At 43.5% G+C, this 26,358-nt stretch overlaps 1 protein-coding gene across 1 annotated transcript in view; it reads left to right on the top strand.

The window, feature by feature from the left end:
* The first annotated feature begins 9,570 nt into the window (after positions 1-9,570).
* The window catches only part of LOC149435876 (up-regulator of cell proliferation-like), a 98,833-nt gene continuing 82,045 nt past the window's right edge, over positions 9,571-26,358 (top strand). The window contains exon 1 of the mRNA XM_089662340.1: positions 9,571-9,623. The gene's annotated coding sequence lies outside the window, so the exon portion shown is untranslated. The remainder of the gene's footprint in view (positions 9,624-26,358) is intronic.

Genomic DNA, 26,358 nt, shown 5'->3' with positions numbered 1-26,358 from the left:
AGTATGGAGGAAGAATGGAGAGGCCCAAGGACCCCGAGTATGGAGGAAGAATGGAGAGGTCCAAGGACCCTGAGTATGGAGGAAGAATGGAGAGGCACACACTGCAAGATGCTTGAAGTCCAGTGTGAAGTTTCCACAGTCTGTGTTGATTTGGGGAGCCATGTCATCTGCTGGTGTTGGTCCACTGTCCTTCATTAAGTCCAGGGTCAACGCAGCCGTCTACCAGGAGATTTTGGAGCACTTCATGCTTCCTTCCGCAGACAAGCTTTATGGGGATGCTGACTTCATTTTCCAGCAGGACGTGGCACCTCCCACACTGCCAAAAGCACCAAAACCTGGTTCAATGACCGTGGGATTACTGTGCTTGATTGGCCAGCAAACTCGCCTGGCCTGAACCCCATAGAGAATCTATAGGGCATTGCCAAGAGAAAGATGAGAGACATGAGACCGAACAATGCAGAAGAGCTGAAGGCCGCTATTGAAGCATCCTGGTCTTCCATAACACCTCAGCAGTGCCACAGGCTGATAGCTTCCATGCCACGCCGCATTGAGGCAGTAATTGCTGCAAAAGGGGCCCAAACCAAGTACTGAGTACATATGCAGCTTCTACTTTTCAGAGGTCCGATATTGTTCTATGTACAATCCTTGTTTTATTGATTGCATGGAATATTCTAATTTTCTGAGATTGTGGATTTGGGGTTTTCATGAGCTGTAAGCCATAATCATCACAATGATGACAAATCACGGCTTGAACTATCTTGCTTTGCATGTAATGAGTCTATCTCATATATTAGTTTCACCTTTGAAATGCATTACTGAAATAAATGAATTTTTGCCCGATATTCAAAATTTTCCAGTTTCACCTGTATATGTAGAGGTCCTGATGAAGGGTGGTGTCCTGCGAAGCGCATTGACCCTTATGAATTGATCTCAAGGCCATATGATCTGTGGATGGCTAGTGTGTATACATGATTTTAATGTTTAAAATTTGTGTAATAAAATACATATATACATACATATATAGTCCGTAGGGTTCAATATTGAGTTGGCCCCGCCCTTTGCAGCTATAACAGCTTCAACTCTTCTGGGAAGGCCGTCCACAAGGTTTAGGAGGGTGTCTATGGGAAGGTTGGACCATTCTTCCAGAAGCACATTTGTCAGGTCAGGCACTGATGTTGGGGGAGGAGGCCTGGATCGCAGTCTCCACTCTAATTCATCCCAAAGGTGTTCTATGGGGTTGAGGTCAGGACTCTGTGCAGGCCAGTCAAGCTCCTCCACCCCAAATTCGCTCATCCATGTCTTTATGGACCTTGCTTTGTGCACTGGTGTGCAGTCATGTTGGAACAGGAAGGGACCATCCCCAAACTCTTCCCACAAAGTTGGGGGCATGAAATTGTCCAAAATGTCTTGGTAGCTGATGCCTTAAGAGTTCCCTTCTCTGGAACTAGGGGGCCAAGCCCAACCCCTGAAAAACTACCCAACACCATAATCCCCCCTCCAGAAAACTTTACACTTGGCACAATGCAGTCAGGCAAGTACCGTTCTCCTGCCAACCGCCAAACCCAAACGCGTCCATCGGATTGCCAAACAGAGAAGCATGATTGGTCACACCAGAGAACACATCCCCACTGCTCTAGAATCCAGTGGCGGCGTGGTTTACACCACGGCATCCGATGCTTTGCATTTCATTTGGTGATATAAGTCTTGGATGCAGCTGCTCGGCCATGGAAACCCATTCCATGAAGCTCTCTACACACTGTTGTTGGGCTCATCTGAAGGCCACACCAAGTTTGGAGGTCTTTAGCTATTGACTCTGCAGACAGTTGGTGACTTCTGCGCACTGTGCACTTCAGCATGCGCTGACCCCGCCCTGTCATGTGACGTGGCCTACCACTTGGTGGCTGACTTGCTGTTGTTCCCAGTTGCTTCCACTTTGTTATAATCCCACTAACAGTTGAGCGTGGAATATTTAGTAGCCAGGAAATGTCACTGGACTTATTGCACAGGTGGCCACCTATCACGGGACCACGCTTGGAGTCACTGGGCTCCTGAGAGCGACCCATTCTTTCACCAATGTTTGTAGAAGCCGTCTGCATGCCTAGGGGCTTGATTGTATCCACCTGTGGCCATGGAGGCGATTGGAACACCTGAATCCAATTATTTGAAGAGGTGTCCCAATACTTTTAGCAATATAGTGTATTTTGCATAGAACATTTTTTTTGTGGTCTATTGTGTGTATTAAAAGCAAGTTGTACAGCGAGCGCTTACTGTAATAAGGATATGAAAAAAAGCCGCTAGAACACCAAAAAGGTAACCAACATAACCTTCCACGATAACATATAAACAAAAAAGGTGCAGCGCTAGTAATGGAAAAAGTGAAACATCAACATACATTCAATTATAAAATTAGAAATAGAACAAGTGAGGACATAGAATCGTATATTCGTCCTACATATAGGTTCGATGTTCAATTAAATGTCCAAAAGCATGTGATACGGTGCAATGTGCCAATTCTGCCAGGTCCCCTTATCAGGGTGAATGATCCAAAAGTGAGCAAGAAAATAAGTGACATGCGCACTCACCAGAATTGCGTTTAAAAAACGCATGAAAGAAGTATCCTCTCTCCTGGTGCATCTGGGTTCTCCCCACTCTGATAAAGCTGCGCTCACTAGTTCCCACCGATCATCAATCCCGGTTAGGTTCAATGGTCATCCGACACTCATACACCTCTGGAGTCCCTCCTTAAGACTTGGTGCTGTGAAAGGGCCAACTCAGCCAACTGCAACAGATTGGAAAAAAGAGAGAAGAGGATATGATGTAATCCCTGCTTTTACACCTCCTCCTTGGCAGAGTCGATGATGTTATCTTTTGAATTACAGAGATGAGGTCATGAAAATTCAGTTAGACCTTTCTCCTCAATGGGCTCTCCATGAGCGCCACCCTTTCACAGCACCAAGTCTTAAGGAGGGACTCCAGAGGTGTATGAGTGTCGGATGACCATTGAACCTAACCGGGATTGATGATCGGTGGGAACTAGTGAGCGCAGCTTTATCAGAGTGGGGAGAACCCAGATGCACCAGGAGAGAGGATACTTCTTTCATGCGTTTTTTAAACGCACTTCTGGTGAGTGCGCATGTCACTTATTTTCTTGCTCACTTTTGGATCATTCACCCTGATAAGGGGACCTGGCAGAATTGGCACATTGCACCCTATCACATGCTTTTGGACATTTAATTGAACATCGAACCTATATGTAGGACGAATATACGATTCTATGTCCTCACTTGTTCTATTTCTAATTTTATAATTGAATGTATGTTGATGTTTCACTTTTTCCATTACTAGCGCTGCACCTTTTTTGTTTATATGTTTCTTGTGTGTATTGTACCATTGGAGGTATATATAAGTCCCATTTTATGAAACTGTTATACACATTACTATGACAGAGAAGACACCTCCAGGGGCTTGATTGGTTGCAACATCCCGCCCCCACATATAATATACACCCTTTATCTTCAATGTATGGGTACTGCTATGGGAAGTAAACTGGCACCCCAGCATGCAAAATTATTAATGGCTGACCTGGAGGACAAATTCCTGAACAGCATACAACAAAAGCCATACAGATACTATCGCTATAACATGATATTTTCATCATATGGATCATATGAAGAAAATCTAAAACAATTTTACTCATCAAGCAACACCTTTCCCCCATTTATCAAACTACAAATGGAGCATTCAAACACCCATCAGCTTCCTAGACACCCCGGTATACATCAGGAATGACAAGCTTCACACCTCAATATACAGGAAACCCACCGACAGATGCAACTATCTCCATAGTTCCAGTTTTCACCCCCAACATACTAAACGGGCCTCATACACAGCCAGGCCATCCGATACCACTGAATATGCTCCGACCCAGAAGACAGAGATAAACATCTCAGAACACTAGCAGACTCCTTCCATAAGGAGGGTTGTAAGGACAGAACCGTCAACACCGGCATAAACACCTGAAGAGAACATCTCCTCTAATACAAAGAGAAAAAACCAAATGACCTCATACCTCTAGTAACCACACACAATCCAACACTAAAAGGGATAAGAAAGATATACAACCCACCATAACAGAGGATGAAACTGAAAGAAATATTCCAGCAACCCCCAATACTGGCTTTCAGACAACCCCCCAACCCAACACATAGACTAATCAGCAGGAAACTTCATTCTTATTCATATAATGGAAGCCAACCCTGCAACAAAAATGATGCAAACCGTGCAACCAAATCTATTCAATAAAAAGTGTCACACACACACAAAAGAGACCTTCAATATCACCGGATCATACAGCTGCACCTCCAGTAATGTTGTGTACCTTATCCAGTGCAAAAAATTCAGCAAAGGATCTTATGTTGGTGAAGGACAGAAGCTACAAACAAGGATGAACTTACATACAGGGGACACACCATCAAGGAGCATAAGGAAGATAGGTTCTGCACACCTGTGGGACATCATTTCTCACAACCGGACCACATTATGGAAGACCTTAAAGGGTAACTCCACTTTTGTGGGGAAAAAAGCAAATACAAAATAAAAATATAGAGTATACAATTGCAAAAAGCAGGGCTTTTTTTAGCCCTTCTGGCACCTCCAAATGTATTTAATGGCAAGGGGTTCTGGGGTGTGCTGGAAGGTCTATTGATGCTGGCTGCTGGGGGATCTGTTGTCACTGGAGAGAATCCATTTTTGCATTGTTTCTGGTAGATCTATTGTTGCTGGTGGGAGGTCTATTGTTGCTGGTGGGAGGTCTATTGTTGCTGGGAGGTCTATTGTTGCTGGCGGGGGATCTATTGTTGCTGATGGGAGATCTATTGTTGCTGGTGGGAGGTCTATTGTTGCTGGGAGGTCTGTTGTTGCTGGGAAGTCTATTGTTGCTGATGGGAGATCTATTGTTGCTGGGAGGTCTATTGTTGCTGGGAGGTCTGTTGTTGCTGGGAAGTCTATTGTTGCTGGTGGGAGGTCTATTGTTGCTGGGGGGGTCTATTGTTGCTGGGAGGTCTATTGTTGCTGGTAGGTCTATTGTTGCTGGTGGGAGGTCTATTGTTGCTGGGGGTCTATTGTTGCTGGTGGGAGGTCTATTGTTGCTGGTAGGTCTATTGTTGCTGGTGGGAGGTCTATTGTTGCTGGGGGTCTATTGTTGCTGGTGGGAGGTCTATTGTTGCTGGGAGGTCTATTGTTGCTGGGAGGTCTGTTGTTGCTGGGAAGTCTATTGTTGCTGGTGGGAGGTCTATTGTTGCTGGGGGGGTCTATTGTTGCTGGGAGGTCTATTGTTGCTGGTAGGTCTATTGTTGCTGGTGGGAGGTCTATTGTTGCTGGGGGTCTATTGTTGCTGGTGGGAGGTCTATTGTTGCTGGTAGGTCTATTGTTGCTGGTGGGAGGTCTATTGTTGCTGGGGGTCTATTGTTGCTGGTGGGAGGTCTATTGTTGCTGGCTGCTGGAGAGTTCAGGCTGGCTTCTGAGAAATCTGTTCCTGCTGCTGGGGGTCTGTTGTTGCTGGGGTAATATTTTGTTGTGTTGTGTCTATTATTGCTTGTGGGGGATCTTTTGTTGCTGAGGGGGTATCAATTTTTGTTGGAAGGGGTCTACTTCTGAGGGAGGAGTCTATTGTTGCTGGTTGCTGGAGAGTCTGTTGATGATGGCTTCTGAGAGATCTGTTGTTGCTACTGGGGGTCTATTGTTGCTGGGGTTATATTTTGTATATCTCTTGTTTCTGGGTGAGAGTCTGTTGCTGCTGGCTGTGAAGAAACTACTTTCTGTTTATCATTAACAGATTCTATGCAAATGACTTCTCTCCACAAAATAATTCTTGGCTCTGTATTCTCTAAAAGCAGCAGTACTGGGAGGTAGGTAGGGGGTGGAGCCAAGAGACAGTGCTTGAAGGTGGGTGGGGGTGGGGGGGGTGGGGGCGGAGACAATACGTGGCTTAGAAGAGGGAGGTTCCCGTACCTATTTTCTGAGGAAAAAAATCCCTGGTGACAAGTCATATTTTAGCTGAATGTTATTAAAATGACTTTTCCTTTTCAATCTGCAGCTCTGTAATTTTCTGTAAAATGCAATATGGCGACCTGGAGGTGTTCTGTACACAGATGGTGTAAACACCCCCAGAAATGTCATTTCCTGCTCGTGTGATTGGCTCACTGATTTTCCCAGAAGTCTGCACTAGGATACAAGTCAGATTTCAGACATCCCCTGCAACAAAAAAATGTCATGCTTTTGGTGAGATACTCCCAGTGAAATATCACATCTAATAAGATGCAGACCCTGCCACTTCCCTCATTACAGCCCTGCAGTGCAACAGCTGATTGATAATTATGAAACCACTTCCATTCCCATTCACTCAGCACATGGACACAGACAAACACAAGTCTTTCTTCAGAATAACAAAAGGTAGGAATCTGCTGCAAAGTTTACAATCCCTGCAATGTACAGAGATCACCCAGAGGGAAATGTTTTTTCTCAACAAAACTGAAGTTACACTTTTTAATGTCTTAGTTCTTAAATGGTATTTTAAAACTATTCAGGAAAGGAAAACTTCTGAACTAACGCCAAGTCCACACAAATTGGTGAAAAAATAATCGTATGATAATCGGATTATTAGTACACAGATTTCGAGAGCTGATCACGACAGTGTATCCAAAATTATCCAAAGAGACAAACACAAAAAACTTTCACATATGATTTTCATTGAATCAGGACAGTATTCGTTCCAAAAAAATTGGAGGAGCAAAACTACGCATGCCCGGAAGTAACAGAATACATTATAATATATGACATCCCTTCTGAAGGTGTATTCTGTCGTAGGAGAGTTTCCATAAGTCGAGTAACCTCTTCATTTTCAATATGATATTCTCATTCTCAGGCTGAAGAATGATCGTTCTATTGGACACAAAAGATAATAGCCTAAATCCAGGGCTTTTTCTCAGCAGGAACGTGGTGGAACTCCATTCTGCCACCTCCGGCACTGGCCCTGTGCTCACCAATATCTACTGTCTCCTATAAACACAGAAGTGGTTTTTGTGTTTGAAAGTAACAGTCCCTCTTGTGAGGGGCATCTCGTCCTGCAGCCTAATGCATGGAAGCCGATGCCCCAGGGGTGATCACCGGCCAGTGGGGAAGAGGCGGAGCAGGGGATGAGTGCGCTGGGTGCAATGTGTGGGAGGATAGGAACCAAAACTGGAGTTACTATAGAGGGGGGCCGGCTGGTGACACCTGTGTGTTGCAAAGCTAGCTAACCATATGAGGGCAGTGGAGGGTGCAGAGGTGAGATGCAAATCTTGACTGCAGCTTACCATTGCACATCCCCCCTCCCCCTCCTACACTGCCCTCGTATGGATAGCTAGCTTTGCAAAACACAAATGTCATCAGCCGGCCCCCCCTCTATAGTAACCCTCATGCACAACTGCCTGCAGCTCACCTTTACACCCCCTGTCCACAGCTCACCTCTGCACCCCCTGTCCACACCTCACCTTTGCACCCCCTGTCCACACCTCACCTTTGCACCCCGTCTACAGCTCACCTTTGCACCCCCTGTCAACAGATCACCTCTGCACCCTGGCATCCCCAGCTCATCTTCCCTTCATAGATTACCCCTGAACCTCCTATCCATAGCTCACCTCTGCACCCCCTGTCCACACCTCACCTTTGCACCCCCTGTCCACAGCTCACCTCTGCACCCCCTGCCATCCACACCTCATCTATTTATTTATTTATTTATTTATTTATTCCAGGTGCTTATATATCGCCATCAATTTATGCAGCACTTTACATTTATATTGTACATTCACATTAGTTCCTAACATTCAAGGAGTGTACAATCTAAGGTCCCTAACTCACATTCATACACATACTAGGGCCAGTTTAGACAGGATCCAATTCACCTATCAGCATGTCTTTGGAGTGTGAAAGGAAACCAGAGTACCCAGAGGAAACCCACGCAGGCACAGGGAGAACATGCAAACTCCAAGCATGTAGTGCCGTAGTTGGGATTTGAACGACCCTAACACTGCCAGGCGAAAGTGCTAACCATTTAAGCACTGTGCTGCTCATCTCTACACTTCCCTCCACAACTTACCTCTGCACCCTCATCCACAACGCTATGCAGTTCACCTCTGCACCCCCATTCCACAGCTCACTAACGCACCCTCTGTCCACTGCTTACCTCTGAACCTCCCATCTGTAGCTCACCTTTGCACACCCCTGTATGCAGCTCACCTCTGCACCAGGGGATTTGGGGCCAGTTGATGCAGAGGTGAGCTTAGTTGGGGCATGGGAATGCAGAGGTGAGCTTAGTTGGGGCCAGGGGTGCAAAGGTGAGCTGTGGACAGGGGGTACAAAGGTGAGCTGTGGACATGGGGTGCAAAGGTGAGTTGTGGACAGGGGGTGCAGAGGTGAGCTGTGGACAGGGGGTGCAGCGGTGATCTGCAGACATTTGTGGACAGGGATTGCAGAGGTAATTTGTGGATGGGAAATATAGAGATGAGCTGTGGACAGGGGGTGAAAAGGTGCAGTTGGAACAGAGGGTGCGGAGGTGAGCTGAGACAGTTGTGGATGGTGGAGGTAGGTTGTGGATGGGAAGTGAAGAGATGAGCTGTGGATGACGTGGTGCAGAGGTGAGCTTTGGACTGGAGTTTAGTGGTGGGCTTTGGACAAGGGTGCAGATGTCCGTTGTGGACAGAGGGATGTAGAGATCACTTTTGGACAGAGAGGTGAAGAGGTGAGCTTTGGATGGCGGGGTGCAGAGGTGAGCTTTGGATGGTGGGGTGCAGAAGTGAACTTTTAGATAGGGGTACAGACATGAGCTTTGTTCAGGGGAAGAGGTGAGTTGTGGACAATGGGGTGAAGAGGAGAATGATGGGTATTGTTTGCTTAAGGATGGGGGGAGTCACTGGGGAAGATTTTTACTTGGTGGGAAGAGACATCACAACATGCAGAGTTCATTGGTTGAGTCTGCAAGGCAGAATAACAAATTTTTAGTGGGGGGGAAAGCTCTTTACTGGTGGGAGGGGGATTTGGGGAGAATTTGGGGGGGGGGGAGTAATTTTTGGACTTCAAACTGGCCTGTTATGAGATATGCACTCCTGAACCCTGCACTTTGTAAGTAGTACACTTCTAAACTCTGCATTCTGTGTTATGCAATCCTGGTTTTATTTACTAATGCCCCTTTAAAACCCTCCACTGTGCAATTTGGCCACAGCCACCCTATGATGTAGCGTGCATGATGCGCTGCATTGCTACTTTCCCCCCGAAAACCTGTCCTGGAAAATTGTATGTTGGAGCAAATAAAAAAACTATCACCAAAAGCACCCAACTGCCTCTGTGGCAAGTGCACTAATAGGGCACATTTTTATATTTAATATGATAAAGTGTAGTATAGTAGAGCGAGAGATAATGAAAGTGAATGCAGCATTCAGCATTCTTTTCATTTACTGTAAATTGTTTGAATCCAGGAAAACCTGTCCTGCCAAACTCCCTTTATACGTCTGGTAATACCTGATCACATTATCAGCACCGAGGAGACAACCAAGGAACTCCTGAGAGCAAACACATTCATGGAGTAGGAGGTAGGTACCCCAAAATGATACTTACTAAGACTGGAGCAGATAGGATATGGAGTAGCTGTCCATGGCATCCAATCAGCTTCCAGTTTTCTATTTTCAAAACTTAATTGAGCGGGCTGGAGATAGAGACTGATTAGTTATAAGTGATACATTGTAATTAATTCTCAGCTCCGCCCCCTGTGAAGGATACATTGAGAGGAATTAAGACTGGAGCAGCTGTGCATGGCAACCAATTGGCTTCTATCTTCAGCTTGTCCAGTTAATCTTTGAAAATGAAATCTAGAAGTTGTTCCAGATTCAGTAAATTCTGCAATATATTTTGTATGATTATGTAGCGCTGTAATCCTGTAGTATGTTGCTTACATTTAGTATGTTAGGATGTGATGTAAGCCTTCATGTGCTGAGCAGAGAGATTGTTCAGCGTAACATATTGTTACAATGTATAGAATTCTCATTTTCTATAGAAATTAGCCTGACGTCTGCCCATGTGTTGTCAGGAGCACAGATCATACAAACAATCACTTTGGGGAAAAAAATCTGAAATGTATAAGAGATATAAAAAAGTATATACAGCTAGAAGATAGAATGACAAGGATACATCCTCCTGATAAATACACCATGAAATAAATAAGAAGCAAAAGAAGGAAAAGGGAAGGCTTTTAGGTATTTTTTGTGTTAAAGGGAGGAAACAGAACAGAAAACATTTTAAGTGGGTGAAAATCCAATATATATATATATAAAATACACAAACACGTACAGTATGGATGAGAATAAACAAGTTTGTTTTTAAAAATGCAGAGTGGTTTAAGGGTTAATGACTGGAGGAGGAGTACATTGTATGGGCGGCACCTGCAGCTCTCTTTGATAAAGGTTGTTGGTACAAAGTTCAATAGAGGAGCTGAAAAATGGAGAGAATGTTGTTTCATGATGGCGGCACAGGAGAAGGGCGGGGCAGAGAGGTCTTCAACTGCTAAGAAGTCAATAAACTGCCATTATGACTGTGTAGGGGTTGTATTTAGCTGGAAAATCCATTTGGATTAATTTTTGGAATATATATATATGCAGTATATATATGTGGTGTGTGTGTATGTATATGTGTATGTGTATATATACCGTATTTTCTGGCGTATAAGACGACTTTTTAACCCTTGAAAATCTTCTCAAAAGCCGGGGGTCGTCCTATACGTCGGTATACGGCATGCTGACACTTGGTGTCAGGGCGGCACGTTTTAGGGGGGGCGGCGCAGTGACGCCGCCGCCCCCCCTTCCAACGGAATGGATACTAAGTACAGGGGTGGGCAGGGGGCTGCTGTTTCTTACCTGGCTCCAGTCCCAGTCCCACGACAATCCAGTCCAGGAAGCGCGGCTGCTCCTTCATTCAGTTCGGCAGCTCGATGTTCGAGTGGCCATTCGGCACCGCCCCCTCACCGGTGATTGGCCGCCAGAACTGTAGCTCAGGAAAGGCACACAGGCAGCCAATCACTGGCGAGGAGGCGGAGCCGAGTGGCCCCGCAAAATTTGAGTGAGGGAGCGGCCGGTAAGTGTGCCGTGCAGAGGTGCTGCTGCAACCATGTATGCTGACTGCAGCAGCACCATACTAGAACAGGTGTAATTGGTGTCAGTGGGAGGAATAGTGCCCCATCATTGGTGTCACTGATATTAATGATGGGGCATTATTCCTCCCACTGACACCAACGATGGGGCACTATTCCTCCCCCCCACTGACACCAATGATGGGGCACTATTCCTCCCCGCCACTGACACCAACGATGGGGCACTATTCCTCCTCCCCACTGACACCAATGATGGGGCACTATTCCTCCCCCCCCACTGACACCAATGATGGGGCACTATTCCTCCCCCCCCACTGACACCAATGATGGGGCACTATTCCTCCCCCCCCACTGACACCAACGATGGGGCACTATTCCACCCCCCACTGACACCAATGATGGAACACTATTCCTTCCCCCGCTGACACCAGTGACGGAGCACTATTCCTCCCATTGACACCAATGACGGGGCACGATTCCTCCCACTGACACCAAAGATGGGGCACTATTCCCCCCACTGATACTAATGATGGGGCAGTATTCCTCTCACTGATACCAATGATGGTCCACTCTTCCTCCCACTGATACAAATGATGGGGCGCTATTCCTCCCAGTGACACCAATGGTGGGGTGCTATTCCTCCCACTGACACCAATGATGGAGCACAATTCCTCCCACTGACACTAATGATGGGGCGTTATTCCTCCCACTGACACCAATGATGGGGTGCTATTCCTCCCACTGACACCAATGATGGGGCACGATTTGTCGCTCTGACACCAATGATGGGGCACGATTCCTCGCTCTGACACCAATGATGGGACACTATTCCTCCCACTGACACCAATGATGGGGCACGATTCCTCCCACTGACACCAATGATGGGGCACTATTCCTCCCACTGACACCAATGATGGGACACTATTCCTCCCACTGACACCAATGATGGGGCACGATTCTTCCCACTGACACCAATGATGGGACACTATTCCTCACACACTGACACTAATGATGGGGCACCATCATTGGTGTCAGTGGGAGGAATAGTGTCCCATCATTAGTGTCAGTGGGAGGAATAGTGTCCCATCATTGGTGTCAGTGGGAGGAATAGTGTCCCATCATTGGTGTCAGAGCGAGGAAAAGTGTCCCACCATTGGAATACCATACTGAAATACCATACCATATTGAAATTAAATCTGATGTTTTTTAATTTTTATTTGGTGTGCATTGGAAGAGGGGTAGTCTTATACGGAGAGTATAGCCCAAACCCTATATTTTAACAGGAAACGTAGGGGGTCGTCTTATATGCCGGAAAATACGGTATATATATATATATATATATATACTGCTCAAAAAAAAAAAAAAAAAGAATGTAAGGAACGCTTTGAAAACACATCAGATCTAAATGGTGAAAAATCTCTTGCTGGATATCTATACTGACATGGACGGGGTAATGTGTTAGGAGGGTAAGGATGCCCCATTGTTTGATGGAAATGAAAATGATCGACCTACAGAGGACTGAATTCAAAGACACCCCGAAAATCAAAGTTAAAAAATGATGCAGCAGGCGAGTCCATTTTGCTGAAATTGCCTTGCAGCAACTCAGAATGGCCTATACATATATATAATTTTCACCCCAGTCCTGCCCGACTGTCTCTATTCTCCAGAACATTGTACCGGTACCATTCAGGCTGTGGTTATGGAATTCCTTATAGTGTTTAGACGGTGGACTCCTATCACTCCCCTTTAATATATCGCAGAAATGCTCCCTAATACGAATCCTTAGTTCTCGTTGGGTTTCTACGAATATAAATCTTTTGATAAGGTCATTGTATAGCCTAGATAATTACTATATTGTTACAAGAAACTCATTGAAGTTGTGTAAATAGCTGTCATTTTGCCGTTTTTGCTTGTTGTTTTTTTTTTACCTTTGTGTGAATAAATGTTTAACAAATACCTAACAACTCTGCCAGTTTCTCTTCACTCTGAGACCTTTATCAACCACTTACCTATCGGGGAAATTTTTTAAATATTTTGCACACATTATAATTTGCAATTTTTTGTTAGGAGTTACTGTAACCCCCCCCCCCCCCCCCCAAAAAAAATATTTTGTGAAAGCAGAGATCCTAGAGAATAAACCGCTGGTAATTGCAATTTTATATGTCCCATGATACGAGGGGCGTCCAAGTCAAAGCAGGAATTTTGAGTTTATAGTATAAAAGAACAAATTTCAAGTGGAGACTGCATTTATTTTTCAACATACTCCCCTGCTACATTTATACACTTATCCCAGCATTTAACTAATGCCTATAAAGCTTCAGCATAGAAATATTTGTCAGGATGCCTGAACCGTCCTGGCACAGCCGACTTCACTTCATCATCAGTGCTGAAATGAAAGATGCATCTTTTGAGCAATTTCACTGCAGGTTATGCATCGGTTATCCAGGATCAGGCTTTCCACATGCAGTATGTTCACAGGAATGACTACTGTGGGCTGGGAACCATCGTGGCTGGGATTGTCAATGACAGACGTACAACCATCTTTGAAACATTTACACCATTCTAGCGTCTTACTGCAGCTGAGCGTCTCATCACTGTAGTGTTCTTGATGTCTTCTGTAGATATCGGCGGGTTTTATGCCTTCATTCACAAGAAACTTCATCATCACACACTGTTCCATGTACGCACTAACACCGCCGTCTGCCATCTTGATTACTGGTCTCTGGACTGGCCCGCGACATGTGCGCCCCCTATCAGTAATAGGACAAACTTGCCACTTACTACTGCATCTAGTACCGCCACGCCAGCATCCCTTTTCATACCTGGAAAATTAAGTCCCGGCCTGACTTGAACGTCCCTCGTATTTGCACTGTTATTTATTTTCAGGAAAAACTACAATAAAATGAATTTTAGTGCAAACAAACGCAATATTATACCTACATTTTTGATAATATACTGTAAAAGATGGAGTTGCGTCACATTATTCGGTCCTATGTAGTACAATATAAGGGGGAGTCTAGATCACCAGCCAGCCATACTGGTAAACGCAAACAGTCTTTTATTTTCAAAACAGGCCAAACAAAATTGATTTCTTCAGCAAAACAAAACAGTCCATCAGCTTCTGCTATAAATCAAACCTTTGGCTCACTACCAGCAAAACCTTGTCCCACAACATACTTAAAGTCCCTGCCTGCCCCAGGGGGTCCATGAATGTTGCAAGAGCTCAGCAGAAATGTCTCACGAACAAGACCATCTACAATCCTCACACAACTGTGTTCTGCTCCACTCAACACCTCACAAGCATCTGCTGATTGCTTCTTGTCCCTTTCATCCCATTTTACGAGCAGGTTAACCCATTCAGATCCAAATTTCCTCAGTCGGGGTTGAAGGCCCTTTCCATTCCAAAAGCTCTCCGAGCCTCTGAATTTCAGGTCCCATCGAAGTACCTAATAACCCTGCAAAACTGCTTTCTCCCTCTATTGGATCACCTAGGAACCCCTCATTCTGCATGGGTGAGAGTCCCTGGGTACTCAAACAAAGCTTCTTTTCATTCCCCTTAAAGTACCACAACCTAAACAATGGAGACACACATCTGCCTTCCAGGACTCATCCCTGGCATCCTGTACAGCAGTCAGTGACCCCTACTGATTGATTGAAAGCTGTTATAGCCATTTAGCAGTTAAAGCTAGCCATACACTGTTAGATATCTCTTGTTCATTATCTTGTTTAGACTGTAAGCTCCATGAGCAGGACCCTCCTATTCCTTCTGTACTGAAATGTATTGTAATTGTACAGCCCCCTTATATTGTAAAGAGCTGTGCAAACTGTTGGTGCCATATAAATCCTGTATTATAATAATAATAACCATACACTGTTAGATATCTCTTGTTCATTATCAAGGGCGGAACAAGAGAAATCACTTGATCTCCTCCTTTCATAATAAACAACACAGATGGAGGAATCTCCTGCAGGCAATTGTACTCTGACAGCTGCACCTTCACAGCTATCTAAATACCTGAACAGTGACTGCATCTGATTGAATTTAGTCACTGCTATGTCAAGAGATTTCTGCCTGACTCCTTTTATTTTTGTCAAGGTGGAATTACCCAACAGGGCCACCCACAGCTCAAATCTTAGTTTATTTAGCAAGAATTTGCCAAAATGACAGCAGTATATGGACAGCCTTAGACAGGAACCTCCTGTAACTATAACTGCCACTTTAGCTGAACTATTCGGTCTATTATACAATGTGAAAGAGTAATTTATATCCTGGCAGGATCAACAAATAATACAATGATATTACAGGCATCAGGCGAACTTTAGAAAAACAAACAGCAGTGTTAATTCTATTGACAGTCTATATAATATTTGTCTTTTTTTTTATTTTCTCAGAGTTCTACTTTATCACCAATAACACATGGTTTGGGGGATTGTTTGAAAATGTTTAGGCTTGTAACAAACTAATTTTAAATGGAAATCTGACCTGGGCAGAAAATGGGTGATACATGACAATAGATTCCCAAAGCATTTTGGGTTGAATAAAGAAAGGGCACAGAAGAATATGGTCCATGCTTTCAGTCTGGCTTTATCTAAATGAAACTTTTTTTTTTAATCATAGAGAACCTTTATTGAACATTTGGAAGCATACAGGTTCCATAAATTCTCAAAACATAGCTCTGATATGGGGGGATGTGATGTAAGAGGGAGATGTGATATGGAGGGGCTGTGATGTAAGAGGAAGCTGTGATATGGGGGGCTGTGATGTGAGGGGAGAGCTGTGATATGGGGGGGGGGTTGTGATATAAGGAGGAGATATGAGGGGGGGCTGTGATGTGAGGGGAAAACTGTGATATGGGGGACAGTGATCTAAGGGGGAGCTGTGGTATGGGGGACTGTGACGTAAGGGGGAGATGTGATATGGGGGGCTGTGATGTGAGAGGGGAAACATATGATATGGGGGGCTGTGATTTAAGGGGGAGCTGTGATGTGAGAGAGGGGGGACCTGTGATATGGGGGGGCTGGGATGTGAGAGGGGGGAGCTATAATATGCAGGGTCTATGGTGTGAGGAGGAGGACTGTGATTGAAAGGGGGCTGTGATGTCAGGAGGGGAGCTGTGATGTGGGGATTGAGATTGCAAGGATTGTGATGTAAGCAGGAATTTAATGTTGGGGGGCTCTGATGGGAGAGTTGTGATGTAAGGGGGGCTGTGATGGGAAAGCCCCGAGTCATAGAAGAAAAATGAGATTCGGACCTCTGCAGAAAAAAAATGTTACCAACTGGACCTTCATGAATTTTAATTCAGTATCCCTGCAATAAAGCAAGAAACGTAGGACCAAATCTGAAGGCCTGTCTAAGGTAGTAAACAAATACTCCCCAGTTAAGCCTTATGAAGGTCTATAGAGAGAAGCATAAGTTCCCTTTAGAGAGGAGCATCCCAGTGAGAGCAGACAACTGAGACCAGAGTGATAGACTGGTGAATCTGGGGGAGGAGCCTAAACATGGCGGCGGCGGAGAGCACGATGTGAGTGCTCTCCGATAACCCACGAGGAGACCACCACCACGAGAGCACTTCAATGCCCGAAGCCCTACCTGAATGAAGAGGTCCCCAGGGGGAGAGGGTGCCTGCGTGCTGAAGGGAGAAGACGGCGAGTGTGGAAGCGGAGCTCCGGGAGGTGTTTGCATCGCGGAGACCTGGGATCAGCTGTCGGGTTGCCGGGGAGACGGAGCAGAGCGGCGTGACCACGCTGGTTAGCCGCAAAGGAGCACTGGGAAGCAGAGGCGCCGGCCGGTTCCCTGTAACATGCCGGCTCCCTGACAGGAGAACAGAGATGCCGGCTGTAAACCTATAAAATCAGCAGCACAGGAGTGGAAGGCGACAGAGCACATATACCTACAGAAGACCCTGCAGGAATCCCCCAGAGACATTGGCTGAATGCGGAGAGTAGACGGCTGGAGATCTGAGTCGACTCACTAGATGAGGGAACAAGTGAAGGAGGGTGAGTCCATATGTATGATCCCACATGTAATTGTGTAACTGTGTTGAACTGTGGGAAGGACTGCTAACCACCAACAAAGAGAGAAGGGGGATTCCCAGGGGATTGGAAAAGTGAAAACAGAATTGAAAAGGGAAAGAGAAATTACTAAGTGGCTACAGAAGAGACCTGGGAAAAGAAAGAAATAAGAAAGTGATAATGAAGTGTTAAAGTGACAGAGACTGTTTAATATTAATACCCCAATATACTGCCTAAAGCTTCCTGCTGTTTAAAGAACTATACTAAGTGCAGAAGATATGAAGAATAAAAGCGCTAAAGGAAGTGGGCTTAAAGGGTCCCAGACGGGCTCAATTAAAAAATTTACTTCCCAGGGTAATGCGACTCCAGAAAGGGCCTATAGTGGAAAGGAAAAGGGGGAAATAGAAACTACCTTGGAGAACAGCCCTAGATTGTCAATAGGCCTGGATAGTAGTAGCCAACAGTGGACAGAAAACTTAGCGAGGAAAGATCTTGAAAAAGATTTGCAAGTGCCGAACAAAAGAGAGATGACTGTAATGTTTAAGGACTTGGAAAAAACTATTAAGCAAGAAATGACAAATATACGTCAGGATCTAGGGCATCTGCTAAAGAGAACGGAAGAAATAGAGGGAAATATCAACAAACATACCCTTATCATTTCAGACTTAGAAAAAAGGTCCGCTTTGATGAGGAATATGCAGAAACAACTGCAGTATAAAATAGAAGTACAGGAGAACAGGTCTAGGAGAAGCAACTTGAGGATAAGAGGAATCCCAGATATCCTGAAAGGTGGAGAACTGCAAGAAAAAGTCTGTAAAATGTTAAACTATATTATGGATAGACCTGAAACAGAGGTAATTAAACTGGATGGAGTCTTTAGATCAGGAAAGCCCCAACAAGGTAACGGGAAGGAAAAATCAAGAGATGTGATTGTTCAGCTGCAAAATTATGGAGATAAGCAAGAGATTTGGAGAAGGATTAAAGGAAGAACTTCTATTAACTATGGAGATATAAATATCCAGATTTTTGCGGATCTATCGTACGAGACTTTGTGGAGAAGAAGAGCTTTGAGGCCCCTATTAGAGCAGATGAGATCAAGAAATGTCCATTATAGATGGGGTAACCCAGAGTGTCTGATCGGATGGAAGAACGGTGTTACAGCTTACATGAGATTTCCCGAGGACTTAAGAGACTTCTGTGACAGACTGAAATTGCAGAGAATGAGGATTAGTGGGTGGGAAACAGAGACTGAAATAGGCATTGGGGGAAAAGAAGTATGGCAGGAAGTAGGTAGAGGGGAGGTAGTGAGGAGTTAGTTGGGATAGAATGAGTTTTTTTTTTTTTTCTCTCCCCCTAACTTTCTCCCCAAAGTGTATCGTTAAGGTTAAAAGATTTAAAGCAAGCGAGGGAATCGGTGGTGGTTGGAGGGTGGGTAAGTCGTACATGGGAGGAGTTCAACCCCAAGGTTTAAATAAAAAATCAAAGGTGGTATCTTCACCACAAATGATTGATAGGCAGGTAGAAGGCCTAAAAAGGGGTGGGGGGGGTGGCCTGGGAGGGAGGGGGGAGGGGATGGGACTTGGGTGGGAGGGAGGGAGGGGAGGAGGTATTGGGTCAATACTCTGCAGGACAGAAGGGATAAAGAGGAAGAGGCAATCTGGAAGAGAGATGGAGTTAATTGGGAATGATGGAAGAAATACAGTTTATAACTTATAATGTGAATGGGCTGAGTTGTCCAGGGAAGAGATTTAGGCTGTTTAATGAGTTACACCATAGGGCGACGTCAGTGGTATTTTTACAGGAGACGCATTTTGAGATAGAGGCAAACGTGAAATTGAAATCCAAACACTTCCCAATATGGTACTATGCAGATTCTCCAATTAAAAGAGCAAAAGGGGTTGCAATAGGTCTGGCAAAGAATATGAGATTTGAGCTGGAGGATAGAAGAACCGACCCGGAGGGGAGGTTTTTATTCTTAAAAGGTAGACTTCAGGGGATTGAGTGTACTTTAGCCAATATATACTGCCCTAATAAAAACCCGGAGATGTATATGAAGGGGCTGTTGAAAAAATTAATGGAATTTAAAAAAGGGCGTCTGATAGTAGCTGGAGACCTAAATTTCTGTATGGACCCACAAAAGGATAATACCTCTTCTGTGCAAAGAGAGGGGAGTAGATCTCTGAGAGCTTTGAAAAAAGTGATGCATGAATATCAACTAGTGGACACCTGGAGAATAACGCATATGAAAGACAGAGACTATACCTTTTTCTCTAATGTACATGAGATATACTCGAGATTAGATTACATCTTAATAGACCATCAACTTATAGATCATCTGGTTAAAATTGACATAGAGACAAGGACGTTCTCAGATCATGCTCCGGTCGTAATGAAAATGGGATGGGGAAGAAGGTGGACTGGAGGATTAGGGTGGAGATTAAATGAGGCTCTTCTTCTGGATGAGGATGTAGTTCAGAAAATCGAGAAAGAGATTAAGGTATACTTTAAGGAGAACGAAACAGAGGAAGTATCGATAGCTACAGTCTGGGAAAGCCATAAGGTATTCATAAGAGGAATCCTAATTGCGACAGGAGCAAGGAAGAAAAAGGAAAGAAGAGAGAGGGTCAGTGGGCTATTAAAAGAAATATTGGACTTGGAGCAGATCCATAAGAAGAAAATAACAAAAGATACGAGACAGAAGTTATTGGATAAAAAAGACGAGCTAGAGAGGTTGATGGATGAGGAGAAGAGAAGAGTATACAACAGGGTTTTGAACGAGAGATATAGATGGGGAGACAGACCAGGAAGATATCTAATGAGAGCTTTGAATAAAAAGAAAAATAGGAACTATATAGAAAAGATAAAAAGTTCAAAGGGGCAGTTGGTCCATTCAAATAAAGAGATTATTAAAGTGTTTACGGAGTATTACAAAAAGTTATATAATATTAGCCCCCAAGGCCCCCTAAAAGAAGCTCAAGAGGGAATTAATGAAAAAAAGATGACATACTTAAAAAATGCGGGATTACCAAAACTAAGCGAAGCACAGCTGAACTCCCTGGACGCAGAAATTTCCCAGGAAGAAATTAAAATAGCATTAAAAAGCACAGGGGGAGGAAAAAGCCCAGGCCCGGATGGCTATACAGTTAAGTACTATAAGAAATTTAGTGAAGTACTGTTACCCAAGCTGGAGAAATATATGAATGCTCTGGGAGGTGAGATGGAAGTGAGGAGAGAATCCCTACAGGCCCATGTGGTACTTATTCACAAGGAGGGAAAGGATCCATCTCAGTGCTCCAGTTATAGACCTATCTCATTATTGAACACTGACACTAAACTGTATGCAAAGGTGTTAGCAAACAGGTTGAGGGATCTGATGCCTGAATGGATCCATGGAGACCAGGTGGGCTTTGTACCGGGGAGAGAAGGTAGAGATAACGGCTTGAGAACCCTGATGCTTATTCAGAAAAGTAGAAAAGGGAAAGCCCCGGTGGTGCTCTTGTCAATAGATGCAGAGAAGGCATTTGATAGAGTGGACTGGGGCTTTATGATGGACAACTTAAAAGTGCTGGGGATAGGAGATAGAATGCGAGAGTGGATAAGTAAATTATATAGAGAGCCTACTGCAATCATCACGGTAAATGGGGAGAGATCAGAACCCATTGGAATGTCTAATGGTACAAGACAAGGCTGCCCACTGTCCCCTCTGCTATATGTATTATCACTCGAACCTCTGTTGTCAATAATAAGAAATAGTGGATCGGTAAAGGGAATTCAGATAGAATCCATAGAACATAGAGTAGCGGCCTTTGCAGACGACTTATTGTTCTATGTGGGGAATCCCCGAATAACTCTCCCAAATATAATAAAGATTCTGAAGGAGTACGGTGAACTATCAAATTTAAAAATTAATCCAACGAAAACAGAGATCCTGAATATTAATATACCAAAGAATGAAAAAGAAAAACTACAAAAAGAATTCCCCTTTATATGGAAAGAAAAAGAGATAAAATACTTAGGAATAAAACTCACTGCCTCATCTAAGCATTTGTATAGATTAAACTATATCTCTTTGATAAATGAGATCAGGGAAGACTTAAAAAGACTAGAAGGAGGAAATCCATCTTGGATAGGATGTAGAAACCTAGTCAAAATGGTAATTATGCCTAAAATACTGTATAGATTTCAAATGGTACCAATTAAAATTCCAGAAGCCTTCTTTAAGATAATGAAAAAAATGTTAACAAGATACATATGGAAGAATAAAAAACCTAGAATAGCATATGAAACATTGAGTAGGACTAAAGAGAAAGGGGGATTGGGTCTACCAGATGTCAAGAGATACTATAAAGCAGTGGCTTTAGCAAGAATATATGACTGGACATTTAATCATAAGGGGAAAAGTTGGGTAACAATTGAAAATGATCTTAGTGGCATTAGACTGAGTCAGATGATATGGGTTCCACCACAGTTCAGGGGAATTAAAGAAAGCACAAGTACCTACACTTTAAATGTTTTTAGGGTATGGGACAATTTACACAAAAATATGAAATGGGAATTTAATTCTATATTAATGCCTCTCACAAATACTGAGTACTTTCCCCCGGGAAAGAATAAGATATCAGGGAGATGGTTTAGAAAGGAGGACACCCAACTGAGAGATGTTTTGGTGGAGGGGGAATTGAGACCACTTAAAGATTTAATAGAGAAGAAGGGAGATATTTTTATTAGAATAGACGAGTGGAAATATCATCAGTTGAAATGTTCTATTGGAAATCTACCGAAACCCCTGAGAATAAGACAGGAGTGGAATATGTTTGAAAGGTTGTTAGAGACACGAAGGGATGGGAAGCACGGTATTTCAAAAGTGTATAGAATACTCACAGAATTAGACACAAACACAAAGTTAATTTTTATCACAAAATGGGAAAGGGATATGGGAGTTGGGTTTGATGAAGATAGACAGAGAAAGATGTTTAGATTGATACACGATAATGTTAGTATGAGAGAGGTTGAGGTTAATTATAAGTGTGTCACACGATGGCACATTACACCGAGTGTAGAGCACAAGATGAATGGGGAAAACTTAAATATGTGTTGGAGAGGATGCGGAGAGATGGGCACGATGTTTCACATATGGTGGGAATGTCCGAAAATCCAGGTTTTTTTGGAAGATAATAGTCAAACTGATTAAAGAAATAACTGAAATTGACATAGGGTTAGACCCAACGACGTGCCTCCTACACAATGTGGAGACATCTGTAAATAAATATAAAGATTCAGGTATTTGGTACTTTTTGAATGCGGCGAAAGGGTTGATACCCAAGTTTTGGCGGAAAGCTGAGGTACCGAAGGAGGAAGACTGGATTAATAGAGTAAACCAGATAGGTAGAATGGAAAGATCATACCATATGCAGGAAGATAGGATGAGACTATATTTTAGGAGATGGGAAAAGTGGGAAAGAGCAGGATTGAAAGAGAAATATAGGAAAATATGAACTAGGATGTTAGAAAAAAAAAAAAAAAATCAACAAGCCTCAAGAGTTTAGAATGGGCTAGAGTCTGCAGAGGGGGAGGAGGGGGGAGGAGGGGTGGGAAGGGGGGGTAGTGGGTCAGAAAAAGAAATGAGTTTTTAGTAAGGGAAAGGTAGAAATGTTATAAATGTCTATTTGTATGAGAATTATTTCCCTTTCTGGGTTTTTGTATTAACATGAAAAATTTAATAAATGTTTAAATTAAAAAAAAAAAAAAAAAAGACTGGTGAATCTGATCCAATGTTTGATGACCCAAGATGACACCCGACTGGTCCTTATGAATGTACTGTGTCAAAAAGGAATGAAGGTGCAAAGCCAGAAGTTTCGTTAGAATTTTCAGGTCACAATTAATTAATGAAATGGGGCAATAATTGTGAACATCAGTAGATTCTTTATTAGGTTTGGGAATGACACTGATAATGCTTTGTTCTCATCTGAAGGAATCACACCCTTCTCTCTTAAAATAATAAAGAATAAAGAATTAAAATAAAGAGTCATATGGGGGAGAAGGTGTTTGGAAAAAGTGTTATAATAGTTATTTGGAAGACCGTCAGGTCCCCGAGATTTATGTGACAATAGCAATTTAATTACTTTACTAAGCTCTGCGTCAGTAATAGGTTGTTCCGTAACTTCCCTATGGGCCTAGGTGAGGGATGGAAGACGCAAAATCTCCAGAAAAGTTTGAATTGAGGAAGGTTCAACAGGCTGAGGTTGACCATATAGCATAGCATAAAAGTCATAAAATTCCTGAAGGATCTTCTGAGGATCTTGTGTGATATGACTTCCCGTGAGCCTAAGTTGGGGGTAAATTTATGTGCTAAAAGGGAACCCGGTCTATCCCACCACGTGAAAAATGTTTGATTCATCCAACGTAGTTGTTTTTCTGCTCTTTTGGTGAGACAGAGGTTAATTTTAAATGAGCTTGCTCTACTTTAAATAATAGGTCTGAGTTTGGGGCAGTTTTAAGTTGAGCGACTAAGGCCTCATATTCTTTAGATTTGGCAGAGATCAACCCTTTGCGAGATTTTTTAATTCTGGAGGACAGTTGGATAAAGAGACCTCTAACAGAGACTTTGTGGGCTGCCCAATTAATAGCAATCACTACACTCCACTGAAACTGCCCTACTAAAACTCACTAATGATTTACTAACTGCTAAAACCAATGGCCACTACTCCATACTCTTACTACTTGACCTCTCAATGGCTTTTGATACTGTTGACCACCCCCACCTCAAAAAACTTCACTCTCTTGGTCTCCAAGACTGGTTCTCCTCCTACCTATCGCTGTGCTCCTTCAGCGTTACCTATAACTTTGTCTCCTCCTCTCCACTTCCTCTTTCTGTAGGGGTCCCTCAAGGTTCTGTCCTTGAGGTCCTGTTTTCTCCATCTACACCTCCTCCCTTGGTTACTTGGTAAACTCCCACGGCTTTAAGTACCATCTCTGTGCTGATGACACACAAATCTATCTTTCTACCCTTCACCTCACCCCTTCCATCTCCTCTCGCAATACTAACCTACTAAGTGACATATCAGCAGGGATGTCACTCCACTTCCTCAAACTAAATCTTTCTAAAACGGAGCTCATACTATTCCCTCCAGCCCGTGCCCCCTCCCCTGACTTCTCCATCAAGATCAATATTACAGCCATCAGTCCCTCCCCTCATGCCAGAGTACTAGGTGTATTCTTGGACTCCCATCTGTCCTTTCAGCCCCAAATCCAATCACTATCCAAATCTTGTAAACTTCACCTCTGCAACATCTCCATGATATGCCCCTTTTTGGCCACTGAAACCACTAAGCAACTTATTCACTCCTTTGTTAACTCTCTCCTTGACTGTTGTAACTCCCTCCTCATTGGCCGACCTCATCGCAGGCTTTCCCCTCTTCAGTCTATCATGAATGCTGCTGCTAGACCACCTTACTAATCATTCCATATCTGTCATCCCTCTCTGCCACTCTCTCCACTGGCTTTCCATTGTCAAATGTATAAAATTCAAAACATTAACAATAACATATAAATCCATTTATAACTCTGCCCCAAATTACATCACCAATCCTATCTCCAAATATCACCCAAACCATCCTCTACGCTCCTCCCACGACCTCCTGCTCTTTAGCTCCCTCGTCTCCTCTTCCCATGTTCATCTTCAGGACTTCTCCAGAGCATCCCCCACCCTTTGGAACTCTCTACCCCAATCTATCCGACTATCACCTACTCTGCCCACTTTTAGGCAAACTCCGAAAACCTATCTCTTCAGGGAAGCCTATCCTGCCTTCAGCTAATAACTGAATCTTCTATTCCTCCTTTCAGTTCTTCCCCCACAGTTATTACCTTTTATACCACCAGCCCCTCCCTCTTAGATTGTAAGCTCCAAGGAGCAGGGCCCTCCTATCCCTCTTGTATTGAACTGTATTGTTGCTGTATTGTCTCCAGTTATATTGTAAAGCGCTGAGCAAACTGTTGGCGCCATAAATCCTGTATAATAATAATAATAATAATAGCAGGAGACGTATCTGCTGCTTAATTGATTGCAAAATAAAACTTCAAGTGTTCCCCTACTTCCAAACAGTAGGGCTCATTACTAAGCAGGGACTCATTTAGACGCCAATGTGGTTTGGCCAGTTTAACTGTTAAATTAGAAAGCGCCAGCATCACAGGGTCGTGGTCTGAACAAGGCGTTAATACAATTTTGGCTGAATGGAGTTTGGATAGCATTTCCGAGGAGAGAAAAATATTGTCTATACAAGAATAATGATTATGAGCTATATAAAAATGGGAATAATCTCTAGAGATGGGATTGGCTTCTCTCCACGCACCAATTAAAATGTAGTGATAAAAAGTTGTGTGAAGTCGAGACTTTGTTTGGGAGTGGATTTAAGTTTGACTGTATGAGATTTATCAAGTGTATGATCTAAGCCTAGATGTGAGTCCCCCGCCAAAATAACATCGCCTTCCAGCTAAACGATTTAAATAGGGATTGGAAAATGGCCACCTGATTTGTGTTAGGGGCATAGCAGATAAGGAAAGTGACTAAATTACCCCCTAAATAGACCTTTACTAAAAAGAATCGCCCTTCCTTGTCCCTTACCACTTTAGTTTCAGCGAACGATAGCCATCTGGAAAGACAAAGCACTACTCCTCACTTTTTTCAGAGGCATTAGCAAAATAACAGACTAGAAAATCTCCATGGATATACCTCGGTGTGAAAGAAGGAGCAAAATTGTGTTTGCTGTAGAACAACATCAGCTCCCAGGGACTTGTAGTGGGAAACATTTTTTAAAAGCTTAGAAGGGGAACCTAACCCTTGAACATTATGGGAAAGCAATTGGGCCGTGCCACTATGGTGTCTTAAGGTAGACATGGAAAGCAAGACAAACTCACCCACCAGCTCGAGATATTGAGTATCCAAGATCTTCTTGGGAGTCCCGGGTTGACCCTCAAATAGAGATAGTAAAAATTATTAAGAAACTAAAAGAGGCAGAAAAAAGGAAACAAAAGATGCCGAAGCCGAGGAATGAAATAAGTATAAATAACCTCCTACACTTAATTAACACTCAACAAAAAGTCACACTTTCTCCCTAGAAAGTACAATCTCATAACATACCTTTTTGTGTACAAAACCTTTTTGTGTAAAAATTCAA

The sequence above is a fragment of the Staurois parvus genome, unplaced genomic scaffold (genome assembly GCF_062004578.1).
Source record: "Staurois parvus isolate SC_StPar_1 unplaced genomic scaffold, SC_StPar_1.0 ptg001457l, whole genome shotgun sequence".
Lineage (NCBI taxonomy): Eukaryota > Metazoa > Chordata > Amphibia > Anura > Ranidae > Staurois > Staurois parvus.
Note: the sequence above shows the minus strand (reverse complement) of the source record. Positions and strands in the feature narration are given on the sequence as shown.